The sequence below is a fragment of the Silurus meridionalis genome, chromosome 13 (assembly GCF_014805685.1).
Source record: "Silurus meridionalis isolate SWU-2019-XX chromosome 13, ASM1480568v1, whole genome shotgun sequence".
Classification (NCBI taxonomy): domain Eukaryota; kingdom Metazoa; phylum Chordata; class Actinopteri; order Siluriformes; family Siluridae; genus Silurus; species Silurus meridionalis.
In genome coordinates, this window is record NC_060896.1 from 9,883,889 (window position 1) to 9,905,072 (window position 21,184).

Below are 21,184 nucleotides of genomic sequence, written 5' to 3' on the forward strand. Positions count from 1 at the left end.
ACAGTATATTCATTTAATATCTTCTGTCAAACCACAGAAAAGACTAATGACATAGAAGTGAGGGCTTTACTTTGATTTGACAAAATGGATAGGTTGCAGAAAAAGGGGGAATAATATAGAAAAAGAGAAAAGAAGAAAAACATAACATATACTGTTGGAAAAATAATCACTCATAGCACATACTTTTTATCCATTTATGATTGCATTCAAATTTGTAGAACATCAAATTATATCCTGTTATGTTTTACAGTATCTACAGTAGCAGTCCAGCAGTGTCTCTGCTTTATTCTCTTTGTTAACAGTTGATAGCACTATCGGTTATAAGCTTTAAAAAAAAGACCCAAAAAACTCTCAGTCTTGGAAAAAGTTACATATGTACCTCTGATTGGTCCAAAGTCCTGACACTGGAGACTCCTTATAAAGGTTTAAAAATCCAGTATATTTAATTAGAGCATCCAGCATATAATTCTTTGTATTAGAAAATGATAACATTCAAATTAGTGCATTTATATAAGCCAAAATTCAATCAAAGCCGCTGTTATGGACAATTATTCACCACCTCCTAAACAATCACAACAGAAAATTCAAGATCCCCCAAGCGGCATCAAAGTAAGGGGTAACATCAGCTGGTCCCCAGCCATCAGTAATAACAGACTAATGAACCACTGGTGCACTGATGAGTATGCTGCTTTCAATCCTCTCTTTATTCTAGCCAGTGTTTGATTTCCAAAGTTGAGTCTGTTTACACAATACACCTTCTCATCTTACATTACCTGTAATAGCACACATGAATTTGAGATGGTAACCCAAACTCACCCGTTCAGATCGTCTCCCATAATCACCGTGGCTTTATCGATCACCATGAATACATTTAAGAATATCTACGAGTGACTGTCTATAACTCTAACGTATGACAGATCAGAGCCATAATGCTACTTTTATACGTTTTGTTCCTTCAGTGCTTTAATGATGACATTGTTTAATGCTGGTGACGTGCACCTTAGACTGTGTATATAAAGCTAATAAAAAAATAAAACAAAAAGCATTGTACAGGAAGAGGAGAAATGCAAGATATCCCTTATAGGAATATTCCATGTTTTTCATTTGGTAAACCTGGGTGGTGTCTCTTGTCTAGTAGAGCAATAGCCTCAGACTGGCTGTTTGTTCTGTCGCTCTGCTCTCCTCTAATCTTTTCTTCTCCCCTCTCCTCACTCTCTACCCAAGAAAACAAGATGCAAGGCTGGACTGCTCCTTCGCTCTACCAAATTCCCTGTCCTGTCAACACAATATTGCCAGAGTGAAGAGTACACCAGCAAAGGCCAGAGGCCTAGTGATGGAAATGACAAGTCAGTGTAAACACATCAAGCGTGATGTCTTATGTTTCTTCTCTGCCTCACTAAAGCCAGAGGAATGATCCAATTATATCCTGCAAGAGACCAAACCTACTGCAAAGATTTGTGTGGGCACACATAATTAAATGTACTCTCATTCAAATAGTCATTAACCACCACCCCACAACCCACACCCCCACCGCCCCAACACAATTACACAGAGTCTTGTTTTTTTGAATGAATCTTGAAGAGATCTGTTTATATTGCTGCTGTGCTAGTGTACATTCTACTGTGTTAGAACTGTGCTCTTTTAATCCTCTACTTTGTTTTGACTTTAAAACATTTGTCCTGTCTCCAATATGCACTTTATCCTCGCTGTGATCTTTAGGAATAAACAGTGGCATCATCCTTAATCCTATACATCATTTTCTTGGTCTTAACAACACAATTGTAGTGAATTGTTATGCAGGTTGCTTTATGAGGTCATTTGTGACCTCTTGGATGAGTCGTCGCTGTGCTCCTGGGGTAATTTTGGACGATTGGCCACTCCTGGGAAGGTTCTCCACAGTTCCATGTTTTTGCCATTTGTGAATAATGGCTCTCACTGTGGTTCGCTGGAGTCCCAAAGCTTTAGAAATGTCTTTATAACCTTTTCCAGACTGATAGAGCTCAATTATTTTTTTTTCTCATTTTCTTTCTAAATTTCTTTAGATCTCGACATGATGTCAAGCTTTTGAGGATCTTTTGGTCTACCTCACTTTGTCAGGTAGGTCCTATTTAAGAGATTCCTTGATTGTTAACAGGTGTGGCAGTAATCAGGCCTGGGTGTGGCTAGAGAAATTGAACTCAGGTGTGATAAACCACAGTTTAGGGGGGGAAATACTTTCTCACACAGGGCCATGTAGTTTTGGATTTTGTTTCCCCTCAATAAAAAAAACCTTCATTCAAAAACTGCATGTTGTGTTCACTTGTGTTATCCTTTACTAATATTTAAATTAGTTTGATCTGAAACATTAAAGTGTGACAAACATGCAAAAAAATAAGAATCAGGAAACACTTGTTCACATCACTGTATATATATTTTTTAACAGCAAACCAAAGGCAACAGCGGCAAGAAAAAATAACTATGTGAGACTATATGTAAATGGGATCCTTGAGGTGAATCAGAGACAAAATTGAAAATCATCTGGTTGAACACCCAAGGAAATTCATTACAGTTTTAACATGAAGTTTATTTTGTTGAAGGTAAGACATGAGGTGACTTTTTCAAAGGCTATAAAAAAACTATCATAGCAATTAAGGTCCTAATCTCATGTCTCTTTAGATTATCCAGATTATCCATGTGGTATTGGCTAGGTAGAAATTCTGAGTTTTGGAATGTGGCATATTTTGCCGATTTCTTCGGACCCTAGCCCCACACCAGGATTTCTTAACCTACATCAGTGCCTGACTTTAATACTTTTGTAAGGGAAATTTCCTACAGACACATTCCAAAATCTAGTGGAAAGAAAGAGTTATTATCAGCAGTTTGGGGCTAAATCTGAAATTTGATTCTCAGCAAGCACATATGAGTGTGAGGCCCTGGTGTCCACAGACGTTTGATCATATAGTGCCAAATGTTACTTAAAAATTCATTTTGTGTGCAGTAAAAAGTCTATTTAGGTATTGATCATTCTTACAAGTATCCTTTAGCCCCCAATTCTGTCCAGTGTGCAGAAAATGGAAGATGAAAGAACATAATTGGAATAAACCTCCAGCCAGTGAATAGGTTTATTTAGTCTCTGTAAGGTTACACCACCACGATTTTAAAGCGCTTGCAATGCTGAAAAAGTCAAGTCAAGTCAGGTTTATTTTTATAGCGCTTTTCACAATGGACATTGTCTCAAAGCGGCTTTACAGAATTTAAGAATCAAGGTGAATGATGTGTATTTATCCCTGATGATGAAGCTTAGGGCGACTGTGGAAAGAAAAAACTCCCTTAGATGTTAGTAGATTGAAACCTTGAGAGGAACCAGACTCAAAAGGGGAACCCATCCTCAATTGGATGATATCAAGAGTGTGATTATAAATCTTAAAGCAATACAAAACTCCAGGAAATGAGAACTAGCATGAGCACCAGAATGTAAGAATATGAGTAATGTCCTTTCTACAGTCTTATACAGTCAGTGTGACGTTATGGAACCAGGAACTACTGAGCAACTCATGAAACAGCTCAACATTTGAGATCATCATAGATCTAAAACCAGCTTCTCCATGCCAGAGCCTCTAAACATTTAAAGAGGTCCAATGTCCAAACTCGACATGAGGTGGAATCCAAATGGCGCTGGTACGTTTTTAGATGGTTCGGAATAAAAAGTGCTGATGCATGTGGCTGGATGGAAGTTAGAAAGAAAGAAAGGACAGAAAAAAAAAAAGAGACATAGAAAGTATTCTGTATATATTGACTGCCCTTCCTTCCCTTTTCTTCCTTATTTACTAACCTTAAACCTCAGCAGTGCGACTTATCCAGCAGCGCAATGGCCTCAAAACACTTCAGCATGATCTGTGGCAGAGACCATTTGTCCTATCTAATCTCTTTCCATCCTCGCTCTCTACCGAAGAAAACAGCAAGCCAAGCTAGTCTGCTCCAATAGCGTTACCAAATTCCCTGTCCTGTCAGCACGCTATTGCCAGAGAGAAGAGTAGACCAGGTAAGGCCAGTGGCCCAGTGATGGAAATGACAGTACTTTGTAGACACACCAAGCGTGATGGCTTGTGTTTCTTCTCCACATCACTAAAGCAAGTGGAATGATTCAATTAAATCCTGTGAGAGACGAATTGATGAGAGCACAGTGTTGTATGCGCACACTTTTAGGCACGTGCAAGCGAATAATCATTAATACATTCTCTAAGATCTTTATAACAAGTTCTTGGTCTTTAAATGAATCATTTTCGAACAGGCATCCCCGTTTCTCCTGCACATGACCCGGCTCCCATATCACCAGGACAAGCCACTTTCTCAATAATTAAACGCTTCAAGGAATTATCTAATTTAATTTTGGCCAGGAATGACTTTCCTTTCGATACATAAACACATGCTGAGTGCTTTGCTGCGCTGTCGTATTAATTTCAGCTGGAGCAGAATTCAATATTTTTATGCCAGGGTGTATTTACTTTCAGGAGCAAGTTAATAGAATTGCTCCTCGTTTTTCTATTTCTCTTTAACTCCGACATGCTGCTCATATACAAGGACTGTTGACACAGCGCACACGCAGGACACCGCTACATAAAGCATGATACAGTGATCCACAGTTGTACCTTCAGCTGTTACTTTGATGGATTGTGCTGTAAAGTAGCCTGGAGTTTTTTTTTTAATTACAGCGAAATAGATTTCAGCTGAAATACAATTACACTTGCTACAGGGCCAGTTTAAAAGAGGTGAACTTGGTAAGCAGTCACAGTGTGTTTGAACTTGTCCTTTGTATAATGTCAAATACTGAAGCCGACAGCAGTGTCAGCGGTGAGAATTTATGCAACCTGAGTTTCAATCTCTACCTAAACACGTGACGGATTAAATTTTAACATGCCTGAATGTCGTTTCCGATGCACACTCGATTGCTGCTTAGGTTCACGGTTGTCAGAAAAATATTATACCATATTGTAATTAATTTCTAATTTTGATCATTACTTTGTTGACTATAGGGAGGTATGGCGCATAGAGAAGCTAATCGAAGCTCTAATTACCTTTATGTAGTATTTTTTTTTGGTGAAGGCTGGGAGCTAATTTGGAATTCTAGATGTAGTTTTTGTGGTGCACTCAAAACACAAACAGCTAGATTAAAATGCTTTCAACAAGACACTACACTACACACACACAAACAAACATACAAACACACACATGGCGGCTTTCTTAGTATTCCTCTTAATCACACACAGGTCAAAGACAGACAGCTTGCTTGTTCTCCTTTCATCATTCAAGCTTTAATCACACACACACACACACACACACACACACACACACACACACACACACTCGTGCACACAAAGGGAAATACAGGTGCTCCTGAAACACACACACACACACACACACACACACACACACACACACACACACACACACACACACACAAACAAAACACACACACTTGCATTTCTGATTCAGTTATTAGCTGGATGGCGAGGACTTCTTAATGAATTAATTTCTATCTCACAGTGTGTATCACAAAACACTGTGATGCAGGTTGAATATTAAGTAATCTAAGAGAAAGAGGCACAAACACATGTAGCACACAGGCTTCCCACTTCGAGCATCGATACTAGAGTAGAGTAGAGTAGAGTAGATGGGCAGGAGGTGAGACACACAAAGTTCTTCCTCAAATCCCTGACACCTTCTTCCACCATACACCTCCCATCTCTGTACACTTACTAATACTGAGTACTCAGATCAAATACCTTGCTGTCGCACATCTATCACTCATTAGAGTGCTGCTGATACTCATTATAAGGAGCAACAGTTAAAATTCTTCAAGAATTCTGAATGGTTAACCACGAAAAGCCAGCCTGAGCCACTGCTTTAAATTTTGTAAAAAAAAAAAAAAAAAAAAAACTTTTTTTTTTAATACCATGAATGCACACAATATTTACTTCAGGTTTGGTCATTCTGCAGTGGGTCATACTTGAGCTCAGTGCTTTAAAAGCATATATGATTAAATTGTATGGAAAACGTTTCAGAAATATTGTTATTGTGCCCTCATGGGTTGAGGTTGTTTTTTACTGTTTTACACAACAATTTGCTATCTACTGTTTATCCTTGAAAGTTATTATTACTGACAGATCAAATTGAGTTTGCTTCATCTGCTACACGTAGTAGAGTAGCAGTCGAAATATCTGTTTTCTCTACTTCTATTCTCTTGATTATTATGCGTGTCTGAAATGCAAATGACCAACCGAATCTTCTAGAGCTAGCGTGCAGGAGTCGGTGTCCGTGCTTTGAGCCACATGATTGCACTTGAATGACATTTGACCAAATAATCAGTACATTTACTGAGAGAGCGCCTGTACACTTACACATTCTTTCAATTATCTAAGTAAATATCTATCTAATTATCTAAGTGCAATGCATAAAATGATATAGCGATGAACAAGCAGCCATCAGAATGACCATTTTAGTGATCCGGCGGTGGCATTATTGTTAATGACAGATGAGCTGCTCTGAATATTTTTACATCTGCTGTGTTGTTGGTAATTTCCAACACAACATTTTATTTAAAATGTAATAATGCAGTAACAACAACAACAAAATTCTGCAGATCATTTCAACTGACAAAAAGTCTACAGTAACCCCTGTGTACAACTGTGATGAGCAGAAAAGCATTTTAGAATGCACAACATGTTGATACTTAAGGTGGATGTGCTACAACAGCAGATCATTTCAGGCTCCACTTCTGTCAGTCAGGAACAGGAAGCTGAGGCTGCAGAAGGCACAGAGTAACCAAACCCGGAAAAACTAGTCTGAGGAGTCTGCGGAATCTAAATTTCTTTAAATGCACACAGATTGGCATAAATCCATGCACCTGATCGACATTGTGTCAACATTCCAGGTTGGTGGTGGTGCTGTAATGGTGTGGGAAATAGTTTATAGGCAATCATTAGGCCTGTTGAAACCAATCAATCACTGCTTGAATTTTCAGCTTATTTTAGTTTTGTTGCTGATCATGGACATCTTTTTATAGTCAAAATTACCATCTTCTATATTTAGCAAGTTAATGCCTTATGTAACAAAGCAGAATTCATCTTAAACTGGTTTCATTAGCATGACAATGAGATTAGTGTCTTTACTGGCCTTCTGAATCCAGTAGAAAATCTTTGGAATGTGGTAAAACATAAGCCTTAAAACATGAACTTGCACCTGAAAAAGAATATGCAAGAATTTCCGATTGATGCAATCATCTCTGATTGGACCAGAATGTTTCACTGATCATGACCATGTCATGTCACAAACAACCGAGGCTGTTAGGAGAGATGCAGTATTAGTATAGTGTTTCTAATAAAGTGCATTTTAGAAATGCTGTATGTAGGAATACATGTAATAGCTACGATGTTTGTGGGTTGCAGCTTCTACCAATACACGAAGTTTTCCATGGCTATGCTTAATGGAGCACACTTTGAGAACCACAGCTTTTTTAATAATGAAACCAGACACATGTTTCCTAATCACTTTAGTGCTATTTCATGTGACTCCACTTGAGAAATGGAAGGTTCGTTACAAATCACCAGATAAAAAGTGCAATCGATTCCATCTCCAAACCTCTTTTCTATTCTCATGCAGCTTTGATGCATCTTCTCACATGCACTGTGATACACAGCTTGCATATGGAACAAGACTTAACATGATTAAATCTAAATCCTGCCTAAGGTTAGTGTCAGACCCTGGTTATTGGATTATAATTGTATAAATGGTCTTGTGTGACCAAGAGTATGGAATAAAAAATAATAATATTTCATATTAGCAGTGGTAAAAAAAAAGAATTACTCTGTTGTTTGTGATTTGTTTCTTTACTATCCCAAGGGTGTTCAGAGAGTAGCAGAGAGCAAAGTGAATACATGCGGCATGACTCGAATATAATGCATCTTGTCACACAGGGGGAAAGGTGGCTGAGTGCATCTCTTCATCCACAGTGTTAGGCTTATATTACATTCACAGTCTTATGGAAAACCATTCCTTCCCAACCACTTTTAAAAAAAAATTACAATCCTGTTCAAAATAGGTATGTGGGAAATCTATTTGATATGCAAAGCACCAACAACACCAAACATCACTAATGGTACAGTAACTGCCTCTTTATTATAATATATATATTATATTATATTATATTATATTATATTATATATTATATATATTACATTAACCAAATTTAATTGATCATTAAATATAGCTGACTGAACAGAGTGAGACCAGATTGTTGCCAGCCATTAAGACTAAAATGAACTTCAGTTCAGTTCTGGTAAGTTCTCACTACAGAGTTTTTATAAGCTCATTATCACCTGATTCCAGAGCAGGTAAAGAAGAAAATGCTAAAATACACCAGTCTTACACATGAATACCAAGCCACAGTAACCCATTACTGCTCAAAGAAAAAGATAGTGAACAGTGGTGAAGTTTAAACCAGGAAAAACCCAGGATGTAGTACTGGACCTCCCTCTCCATCGTCACTCAGTTCTGCACAACTTTTTTAGCATTATAACACTTTAACTCTGGACTTAAACAGCACAGTGCCACTTTATATCACACCATACTGAACATGGACACTGTAAGGACATTCACACTAATCACTTTATGGCAAATATTGGAAGTACAAATTACTCATTTATGTATATACATTTATTTTCATATATTTTAAACAGTTTATACCTTTTTTCTGTTTTATTTTTATCCCTAATTCTATTTCTTTTTATGCTTAAATGCTGGAAAGTCGTACAAAGCATTTCACTGCATGTTGTACTCTGTATGTATGTGTATGTGACAAATAACATTTTATTTGATTTGAAGTTTCCACTCATTTAGGAAGCCACATATATTCAGGAGCTATGTTATATAACCAAGATCATTTCTACCTTCAGTTAATGTTGCTGTTTATGACTCAATTCACACTTATGAGAAAGAGAAAAGGCAAATTCCATGGATTCACAGGAGATCAACATGACAGAAACAACGACAAACAAAAAAAAGAAACCTCGGCACTCGTCTTCCATTTGCAGAACAGCACCCGGATTATCTTTAAATAAATCTCCAAACAAAAGTATATCCTTCAGTGTCCAATGTAAAAAAATATATTTATCTACATGTTTCTCAGTGATAACATAATACATCCATTGAAGCATGGTGGTGGTAGTGTGATGTAATGCTTTGATGCCTTGAACCTTGATGACTTGACATTTATTAATGCAATTTTGCTTTGTAACAGAAATTGTGCTAGAACATTCCTAAGGAATCCAGTCATCATTACATGAGCTCAAGCTAAAGTGTACTTGTGTTCTGTAACATTTTAAATACAAAATCAAGTTAATGTCTGAATAGTTAAAGGTTATGGGCCAAAACCTCTGCAGAGCATTGTAAAAGACATATTATTGGAAGAGGTTGGATAAAAGTATTGATGTGTTATTAATGTTAATAAATGAATCACTTTACCTTATATTAATGTTATGTATATATTTATTTGAATATAAATAAGCAGTAAGGATATCTTTTTCACAGCATAGTATTTCGCACATCTATTATAAAAAGTCAATAGTCAAAGTCATTTTTTTTATTAAGTAATATTTTTCAAGATGAACCAGTATGCACTGAATGTCAGTCATTATTTGATAATATAATGTTGTGTAGTTTTCACATTACTGATGTTTTCTTTCTGTTTGTTCATCTACCTGTTTAGTCTCGCCCAGTTAATGCCCGGTCGCTCATCATATGACTCTTTCTTTATTGCTTATTGCTTAATCCATCTGCTTTGTTTGCTCAGACTTATTATAATAAAACCTAAACCCACACCTGCGTCCTCCCATCTGCAGTTCATGACACTAATAAACCTGATCAAGACAATGCGACAGGTATGCATAGATGATTCATGGACAAATTATTATGATTATAAATTCAAAACATAAAGAAGTATATAAAAAACATCATTCTGTAAATAATATATGTGTGTATGAGGTAGTTCTTTGACTAGTATTGGATATTAGAGGACATGAAAAATATACATGGACACTATCAAACATCAAACATTTACGGGGATGATGGGGGGGGGGGATTCTTGTGTCAGTCCTCTATGCTATTGATTATTCATTAAGGTCACCTAGCATGGACAAAATGCTGACGTCTGCTGTAGTATACAATATGTCAATTATAATAAAATTATCTTCCTGAAATGATAATTACATTCTGCAGTGCAATACTTTTGCATTAAAAGAAGCCATTAGAGACATGAAGTCTGTCACCACTATCCTGAGCCTCACTACACTGCCGCAACAAGCCAAAACACAACAAGCCCAGAATCACTGACACTGATCTCATTTGTTTGTGTGATCAGGTTTCTGCACTCAGCACATTTATTATTCATAGAAACAGAATAGAGGAATAGAGAGAGGAGAAAAATGGATTTGACCATCAGCAACTTTTTTTCTGCCCTGCTCCTGTATATAAGCACTGTATACAGTAGTACTTTAACAAAATACAAGCACTTAGCACTGAATGAAAGCCATTAAGCAGTCACCCAAAGTTAGCACTAGCAGACTTTTTTACTAAAAAGTCTTCTCCCATTAGGGGTCGCCACAGCGGATCATCCGCATGTTTGATTTGGCACGTTTTTACGCTGGATGCCCTTCCTAACGCAACCCTTCCCATTTATCCTGGCTTGGGACCGGCACTAAGAGTGGCTGGGGTTGGTTCCCTGACCGGGCCGCAGCGGTGAGAGCGCCGCATCCTAACCACTAGACCACCAGGGGACCTACTGAGGAGCACTATTCATTATTTTAATAAAAGTCTATCAAAAAGAGGTTCACATGGCTTTTGCTTGAGAGTAAATGTGAACATCAAAAATGGGATCCAGTAGGGTGCAAAAACAACAAAAAATGACAACTAAAATGAGAAGGAAGTTTTTACATTCATGCCACTTTTAGTTTGTGTTCATAAAAAAAAAAATTACAAATAAAAAAAATAATAAAAAGACGAATACAGATTAAGTTGACAGTTCTGAAATGAAGAAAGAAAGAAAGAAAGAAAGAAAGAAAGAAAGAAAGAAAGAAAGAAAGAAAGAAAGAAAGAACTTTTTTTTAGCATAACCCCACTTTTGTTTAAAATGCAGATCTTTTGAAAACAGATGAAAATACTCAAGTGTTACGGACCTAGTTTATACAGTTGCGGCTTTCATGTGGGTCAAAGTCATAAAGTTCTGGCAAAAAATAAAAAAAATTAAAATAGGCATTAAAGCAGAACTAAAACCTAAATCTGCAATCAATCAAGTTTATGACACTCCTTCTTTATGCAGGTTATGATCTCACCACCATATAAAAGTCTGGAACAGGCAAATCCTCCAACATACAGGCTGACATTTACAGCCTGAGACCCAGCTGTGACTTGCAGTCCGAGACTCACTGAATTTAATCAAAAGTTCGGGAGAATGAGCTAGACTTGAAATGCTTAGTGACCGAATTTCTCTCCATTAGCACACTGAATGGCTCAATTTATAATTAGTGAAAGGCCCAAAGGCTCAAATGAGGTGTGTGTGCTATCTCCCTAGCTTACTGAGCTGTTATTTACTTTTCAGAGGTTTTTTTTTTTTTAAGTATTCAGGCAAATCCAACTGTGTAAGCTGAGCAGGCTGTGCTGTGGTTGAGGGGAAGCATGTAATCGAGGTCCATTTCCTTTTGTAACATGAGACAAGCGATATGCAGATACCACTATGCAGATACCAGTGAAGAATCAAGGATAACAATATTAATGGTTTAAGAGCAATGAAAATTGCTGTCTGAATATGGCAGGAAGGCAGCTACAGTGTACAAATGGCCTCCAGTTAAACGATGCAACATACTAGATAATGGTTAACGGTTGGAAAGGTTAAGAGGGATGTAATTAAGCAATGAATTTGTAATAAGTTTAGGACCCGTTTGACTTTCAGCAAAGTCAAAGGAAAGGGTTGAAGGTTGGGCTCCCGTAATGGGTTTAATTAGTCATTGTGGGTTTACCATTCACTGGATGGTTTGAAATCTCGCCTGGGGAATACAGAAGCCACTGACATTAGTAAAAGGACGCGAACAATGACAAGCACGCTGCTGGTGGTGAAGGAAGATTGAGTGGAAAAGAAGAAGACTCAGGCATAACAATGATTGGATTGATATTGGAAAAGCAGTTTTTACTAAAGGCATGGTTCAGCAATCAAGAAAAAAGATTTCTTTCACCATGATATAATTGCATTTCACAAGCCATTTACTTATGTGAACACTATTAAGGATGTGTTTAATGAGAATGCACAAAAGGCATTAATGTTTTTTTTTATAGAATATGGTTATCCAGTTAAAGATACCCAATTAATTGCAGATAGATTAAAGTAGATCTTTTTACCTGAGGCTGCTTTGGGCCAAAATGGCTTCTTGATTGGATTATGCCTTCATGGAGTCATATTTTGCATGGACAAGTAAACAACCTCAGCAGTCTGCCAAGGAGAGAGGATGTGTGGCATTTCTTGGGTGGAATGCAAATAAAACTTAATGGTAGAAAAAATGTAAACTTTTTGTGAAGTTTTGGAGTAATATTAGATAAGCAAATACAACTATTCCAATGAGAGAAGGCATAGCTGAAACAAACAGGACATGAATAAAAAAATATATACGTATAATATTATATACGTAATATATTTTGAACTTTTATAACAACAAATTGTACACTACACATTTATGAAACATTACAACTTGAGCGGCCAGCACAGAGCTTTGACTTCAACCCCACTGATCACTAAAGGACACTTTCGGTTTTTGAAATATAGCTTGAAACCTGGACAGCCATATCTCCAGCGCTACTCTTCATTTATCACTTACTGAAGTAAAATGTCATCCCTTTTACATCGTGAGGATGTAATACATTCATGACCACTTTTTATGAGTTATGTTACTGCACAGTGTCCTAAACTAAAGAAGTATCCAAAACTACATGGACAAAAGTATTAGGACACCAGATTTTTTCAGCCATATGTGGTTCTTTAAATGGTATCACAATGTTTGAGGCACAATATGGAATAGAATGTCTTTGGATGCGATTACATTACATTTTCCCTTCACTTAAACTAAGAAATCCATATTTGTTCCAGCATGACAATACGCCTGTGCACAAAGCCAGCTATATGGTTTACATGGTTTGGAGTGAAAAATCTTGAGTGGCCTGTTATACAGCGCTGAACTCAACCCTATTTAACACCTACTAGATGAAACTGGAACGCTGAATGCAATCCACGCTTCCTAACCCTACATCAGTACCGGACTTTAATAAAACCCTTATCGCTAAATGAGCACAATCTCAACAAGCACACTCTCAGATCTGGTGGTATATCTTCACAGAAGAATGGAGGTTATTATAAAGGTAAACTGAGTAAGCTACAATGAAGATTAATTAAGAATAGAATAGTAAAACCATATTATTGGTCCTTATGCTCAATTGGAATTTCTACTGTTACCTTAACTTACATTAAAATGTAACCAGCCGGTAGCTCCTAATCTAAAGGGTTAAAAAAGAAAAATGTATTATCTTGAATGTGAATCAATTAGCAGATATTAACATACAAATTGTTTTAGCACAAGCATTTAACCGGGTGCCTGTTAGTCTTAATGCTCATGTGGCTGAATAAGCAAATCCATCCTCTAACAACTAAAGTTCAACAGGCACGTCTAAGTGAGGTTGTTGAATGACATGTCCACATATTTTTGGCATTATAGTGTAAGTCTTAGAACAATATCGTTATAAAAACTAAAAGTCAAGTATACTTGGCACCTGATCTTTTTACACATAATAGTAAACTGTGACTACATTTGATAGTAAATAAACTGTAAGTAAATATAATGTGGTATACTTTTGCTCAGAATATTAAATTTAATAAGCCTATTTTTCATAAAACCAAGTCTAACCAAGAATGAAAATCAGCTTATGATAAATCAGGACCCTAGAGCTGTGAGGTTGCATCACATGGAAATAAAAAAAAAGATACACATACTGTAAATAAATAAATAGTTCTCAGTCATAAATAAAATATTAAAAAAAAGTATTGTGCAATAAGCACACGGAGGTGTGTACCAATTAAATCTTGATTATAAAACACTACTACTGATGTATAAAGCACTTAACAGTCTCACGCTGCAGTATCTGAGTGAGCTTCTGTACCACGTCATGATTTCACACTCCTACTTGGATCAAAAGGTGCAGGTCATTTGTTGGTATCTCAAATAATGAAGTCTACAGCAGGGGGCAAATCTTTCTCTTATAAAGCCCCACAGTTTTGGAACAGCCTTTCAATCAGTGTTCAGGACGCAGACACAGTCTCAGTGTTCAAGTCGAGGCTGAAAACATATTTATTTAGTCAAGTCTTCCATCTGTAGATTTTTCTGAGGTAAAGGAACAGATCTGGAGGGATCATGGATATAGAGTGTTTGGTGAACTGGGATATTTGGATGCTGTCGTCCCCCACTCTCACACGTTCACTTAGGTTTGATGATGGTGGTGTGGTAGCTTTTTTAATCCCAGAGATTTCTCATGTGGGTGTTACCTTCTGTTTCTCACTTTTAGTGCCCTATTTAAAAAAAACACATAAATCTTATGGTCAGGTGTCCACAAAATTTTGTCAGTAAAGTGTATGTGTGTAAAATATGCAGAATGATTTATTCTTATTGGTTTTTAATGATTATTTCTTGGACACACCCTGTCTATCCTGTTAGTGTTAATGCTCATGTGACTGAATCAATGCAAATCCATACTCTAACAACTGGAGTTTTGCAACAGGCACGTCTGAGTGAGGTTGTTGAATGAGATGGCCACATATTTTTGCCATTAAAGTCTTAGAACAATATCCATATTAAAACTAAAAGTAAAGTTCACTTGGCACCTGATCTTTTTATACATAATAGTAAACTGTGACTACATTTGATAAATAAACTGTAAGTAAATATGATGTGGTATACTTTTTTTTAAATATTAAATTTAATAAGCCTATTTTTCATAAAAACCAAGTCTAACCAAGAATGAAAATCAGCTTATGATAAATCAGGACCCTAGAGCTGTGAGGTTGCATCACATGGAAATAAAAAAAAGATACACATAAATAAATAAATAGTTTGCAGTCATAAATGAAAAATAATGATTTTCTTGTGCATTAAACACACATATGTGTGCAGTCTCACCATCAGTGCTTTCGCATTGCTCTGTGCTGTTCCCCAGACAGGCATCAGGCATGCATGAAAGGATAATGGCAGTTATGGCCCATATCAGTTATAGCAAGTCTACCACCAGGTCATCATGCTTGACAAATAGCTGTTTTTCATCAAAAGGATGGAGAGATGTGGCCAAGTAGACAGCTGGGATCCAGCTCATAATGCAGCCTGTGATTACTTGCAAGTTGGAAACTGGATGCTCCATGAGGTTAATAGGCTGTGCCACAACACAAAGTCCTGTCATATTATGCTCGATTAGTGACAGATTCATTTAAATTTCCAGGGATGGGAAAGCACTGAAATTGTCAGGAAACCAGAATTGATTAGATTGTGTTACAGAAAGAAACGAGCCCATTGATTTTTCTGGTGCGGTGGGGAACGACCTCACTGAGTTTGGGGCTAATTGCTCGGGGTGGGGGGTGGGAGGGGTAGAAAAGGGAAGTCCCACAGAACTCTCTGTTAGAAAGGCTGTAGAATAGATGGAAGGCCCTGTTAGTTAGGATTACAAAAATATGAAAGCATCACACCTCATTTTTCCTAAAACTGTGGTCTGTCTTCAGCAGGCACAAGCAGCCAGTGTGCAAACTCAGCATGACCTTGTATGCAAATGAAGGAAATATAAGCGCAAGGCAAGCAAAACTAATAATGTGGGACAGCAACAGATCCCCCCTCCCTTCAGTTTGCGGTTATTAAAAGCAGGTTTCTCCCTCAGGTTGGGCTGTACAGCGTGTGATCAGTGGCAGGGTGGATATTCCTGCTGTTGCTGGCACACCGGCGGTCTCATTACGCTAACATATTGAGTCATTTAGGCAGAGCACACAGAGAGCGGTGAATATTAGAGTCTATAACAGATACGACCTCCGTGTCAATCTCTCATGCAGTGACCCATACATTGCTGAGAGTGCCCTGGGCCTGAGCGCAGAGGGAGGAGTGGAGAAAAGGGGAGAATTAGGGCAGAAGTAAGGAATCCAGATATCTCAACACTATTTTGGCATTAACATTTGGAGGAGTGTGCTCTACAGGAAAACATCAAGATTACAGGAAAACTCAAAGTATATTTAAGTTACCTTGTTAATACTCTATATGGACAAAGGTATTCACTTGAACTATAAGACCCAACCTTGTTCCAGCATGACAGTGCCCCTGTGCACAGTGTGAGCTCCATTAAGATTTGGTTTACATGGGTTGGAGTGGAAGATCTTCAGTGGCCTGCTATAGAACTCTGACATCAACCCTACTAAACACCTTTGGGATGCAATTAAAACAATGACTGCTCCCCAGGCCTCCTCACCCTACATCAGTACCTGACTTTACCAACACCCTTGTGACAGAATGAGCACAAATTTCCACAAGCACACTCCAGAATCTAGTGGAACATCTTCCCTGAAGCATGGAGGTTATTGAACTCTAACAGCAAACTGAGAGTAAATGTAGACTGGGATGTTCAAAAATCACATACAAATCTTATGGTCAGGTGACCACAAACTTTTGTCCATATAATGTATATACACACACACACACACACACACACACACACACACACACACACAATCGATATCCCCAAGTTTATAATGAATAATTAGTCTATTGCACCAGAATTATTCGCTTTTTACAAAAATATATAATACATTTCAAAGAGTGATTGAAATCTTTCAGCTATCAACTAAACAATTTCAAATATCAACTAAACATTATTTCTATAATAATCTTTTGGATCATTTTTTTTTACTTAAATACATGGCAAAATTATTATTATTAATAATAATTCAAATAATTTCAAAGAATAATAAAAAATATATATTTAAGTGCTCTTTTTAACCAGAAACTCTTGTTACCTCAGACCAAATCTAAAGATTGCACATGTAAAATCATCATCTATCACCAAAGTACTTGCAACACATAAGGGACAGATGGTTTATGGTTTTGACATGAGTAAGTCAAGTAATGGACCGGTGTTCCATCCAAGGTCCCATTTCCTGCCTCAAGCAGTAGCTAAAGATGAATGAATGGATATTAAAAAGACACATAAGCACTTAAAACACCATTAAGCACAATCAGTGCCATAATGAAATGTTTCCAAGCACAGTGCAGAAGATGGTAAGGATGCTAAGAGCAAAAAAACATCAAGTGTCTTCCGAAAAGAGACCAAAACTGAACATTTCGGCCATGCCGAGTCAGAGCATGTTTAACAAAAAAACTAAATATGTAGTTTCAATAAAGTGACACAAACCATACAGTACCTACAAATCAGCACAGATCGAACATCAGGAAAACGGAATCACTATTTTGCAAAAGCCATCACACACATTTGACCCTGTGGTTAAATATGGCTTGCATGTGAAAATATACAGGAGTTTTATGTTCTAGTGAGGGAGCCCCCTGTGGCTACGTTTTTAACATGTTTGCCTTTCATCTTTGGGGTTCAAATCCTTCCTCTGCCCTTTTTAAAGAGTATGTGAGATTATGTGTTTTGGGGGTTTTCTCCCCCAGTTCAAAGACTTGCTGTGGGCTTTATTTCCAAATTTTCTGTATATTGGGTTTGTGATTGTGCCCTGAGATGTTTTGGCAACCTGTGAGTTTCCACATGAGTTTCCTGGGTGGGCTCCAAACTCCTCTATGACCCTGTGCTAGACCAAAGGTACAGAAAATAGACGGATGTTCTGGGAACAAAAGTACAAATTTTGCCAACCTTGTCACACATTGAAGTAAATGATCAAGTGCTGTTATTTTCTGCCAAGAAACCGTAGTGTAAATCAGTCATTTTTAAGCTTTGTAACATTGATATAGTGGGTAGCTTTGCTTTATTACTGGTCCAGGATTCCTAGCTAGATCATGAGCTTTGTATCCTATCCATGAAGACTTCCTAGATTATGGGAGTTTCTTCTTGTTTTGGCCTGGGTAGGGTAAATTGCGGTACTAGTGTGATAGTGTGTGTGTGTGTGGTGACCAGGGATGGACTGGCATACCATCTAGGGTGTATTCCTACATCGCAACCAGTGATCCAGGAATAGACAATTGTGATCCTGACTAGAATAAAGAACTTCAAGTCAAGTCAAGAAGATAAATGAAATGGTAGATTTAGGAAATCTAAATAAATGAAATTGTATATACAATATCAATTCCATAAAACCCATGCGTACCTTCAATACCAGCAGCACCATTACTTGTTTGAGTGCACACTCAACTTTGAAATAAATGGAAGCCCTGCATGATTGCATGACTCCAAGTATAGACACACATGTTCAATGGGTTGGTTTTTTCAGGTGCCTGCTGTGTGTTTGTGTGTGTGGCAGTCAGCTTCACAAATTGTGGATGACACAAAAAGCATCTTGAAAGCGTTTATCACACTAAGCTAGCTCTCAAGATCTTCAAATAACACAGAAAAAGCGAGAGGCCTGCACTCAGGCTGTGTAAGTAGTGCTCTTATTACTGTCTGGGACTGCCAAATTGTTTCTGTGCAGTCATGCTTTTATGTGCAATCTTAGTAAATGGAGATATGATGGTTACTACTGTGCTTCCTAACCCCGGGCAATGAAGAAGATCTAAATGTGCTCGAACACAGTCAGGATGGAGTTTGTTAATTACCTGACTAACATCAAAATACACAGGATAAAGAATAACATGGAATCTGAAATATGATGCGGTCAAATAAAAGGAATAAATAAGTAAGGCTAGAAATAAAACAGTAACTATATATATTTTCTCAGTGTTTCTTTTTATTCTCAATTCTAGCATAAAAATCCTCAAATCCCAGCAGTCATCAGCACAGACTTTCATATTATATCATTAATGTATGGGCCTTTGATTAATGGCTGGATTCTTCTATCCATCAGTGCTGGTTCCTCATGCATAATCCAGGTCTTTTCACAAATAAATATTTCATCAACATCCATTATTGGCACCTTGTCTATGAGTTACAGTACTACATCAAAGGATGAATATACAGTAATGTCTGGCTCACTCCTTTAACCCTCATGCCATAGTCCCTTGCTCATGAAGTATCCAAAACTTGTCCTCGGTTCCTGGGATAGGCTCCAGATCCATCATGACCCTGACCCGGATAAATGATTTATTATTTATGGTGCCTTGACACCAAATTAGAAAATTGAGAACAAAACCTTGAGTTTGTAGATACATTGTATATAAAACATTTCTTCTCTTATAGCAAAGAAAATCAAATGTAAAAACTCAATAGGAATATGTTTATTTTGATGATGGTTTAGTTAGCCATCTAAAACTTAGATGGCATTAAGCTCCGCCCCCACCAGGAATAAAAACTTTATTATCCATAAAACCCAATTTTCCTGCTTTATGCATCACTGTAACTACATTTCAATTTCCTTTATTCAAGAAACAGCGTCATATTTCTAAGCTTGTTTTTTTACCCACATATTCATTATATCATTGAATTGTTTTAAATATTCAAATATAATTTACTATTAATTATAAATTATGATTACATTATTATTATTGTTATTATTAATATTTTTAGGTCCAAAAATATTCATTAAAACAATCAGTTTTAATCATCTTGCATTCATAAAAATTTATTTTGCTCCCATCATTATTTACAAAATAAAAATTTTTTTTACAAAGAAATTTTCACCCAAATGTTCATAGCTGCTCAATTAAAGTTTAATAAATTGCATTATTCTATGATTTTTTTTATGTTAGAGTGCACAGAACAACCTCTGAAAGGGAAAATTTATGAAAAAAAATCAACTTCTATAATGTTAAGCTTCAATTACTGAAATGAAATTCTGCAGTGTCAATCATAATTGAGTTGCATGCTAACTGCTCCCTGCTGATCTTTCTTTCTGATGTGAAATATTGCCTGTAAGCATCACTCTTGGTGAAACCTTTAATTTTGTGTTATTCCAGGCTTCTGCTTCACACCCGGCATCGTGGTGTGGTGTCACAATGCATGATAGACAGTGATATAACTTCACACCTATTTTGGGGGGTGGGGGGAATGGGGTGGAGGAGATATGCCAGAAAGGGAAAAGGATATTTGGATTGATTTGTGTCCACAGCATTGCCTAAAATACATCTGGATTCTAACAAAGACGTCTTAAAGAAAATATATATACAGTGGCATGCGAAAGTTTGGGCACCTCTGCTCAAAATGTCTGTTAATGTGAACAAGCAAGTGGAAGATGAAATGATCTCCAAAAGGCATAAAGTTAAACATAAAACAATACTGCAATATTTTAAGCAATATCAGTCTATTGTTTTTGTTTTCTACAATTTAAGAGCGAAAAATTTGAAGCAGCACTCTGCAAAAGAATGGGAACCCCAGGAGACTTGAGTTCTCAGATAACTTTGACCAAGATATCAGACCTTAATTAGCCTATTAGGGTCACGGCTTGTTCACAGGCATCGTTAGGAAAGGCAAGGTGACGCAAATTTCAAAGCTTTATAAATACCCAGACTCCTTTAACCTTGTCCCAACAATCAGCAACAATGGGTTCCTCTAAGCAATTGCCTGGCACTCTGAAAATAAAACTGATTGATGCCCACAGAGCAAGAAAAGGCTATAAGAAAATAGCAAAGTGTTTTCATGTACCGATTTCCTCAGTTCGAAATGTAATTAAGAAATGGCAGTTAACAGGAACAGTGGAGGTCAAGATAAGGTCTGGAAGACCAGGAAAAATATCAGAGAGAACTGCTCGTAGGATTGCTAGAAAAGCAAGTCAGAACCCCCGTTTGACTGGAAGATTTGGCAGACCCTGGAGTTGTGGTACACTGTTCAACTGTTCAGTGACACCTGCACAAATTTGGCCTTTATGGAAAAGTCATCAGAAGAAAACCTCTACTGCGTCATCACCACAAAATTCAGAGTCTGAATTTTGCAAAAGAACACTTACACAAGCCTGATGCATTTTGGAAAAAAGTCCTGTGGACCGATGAGG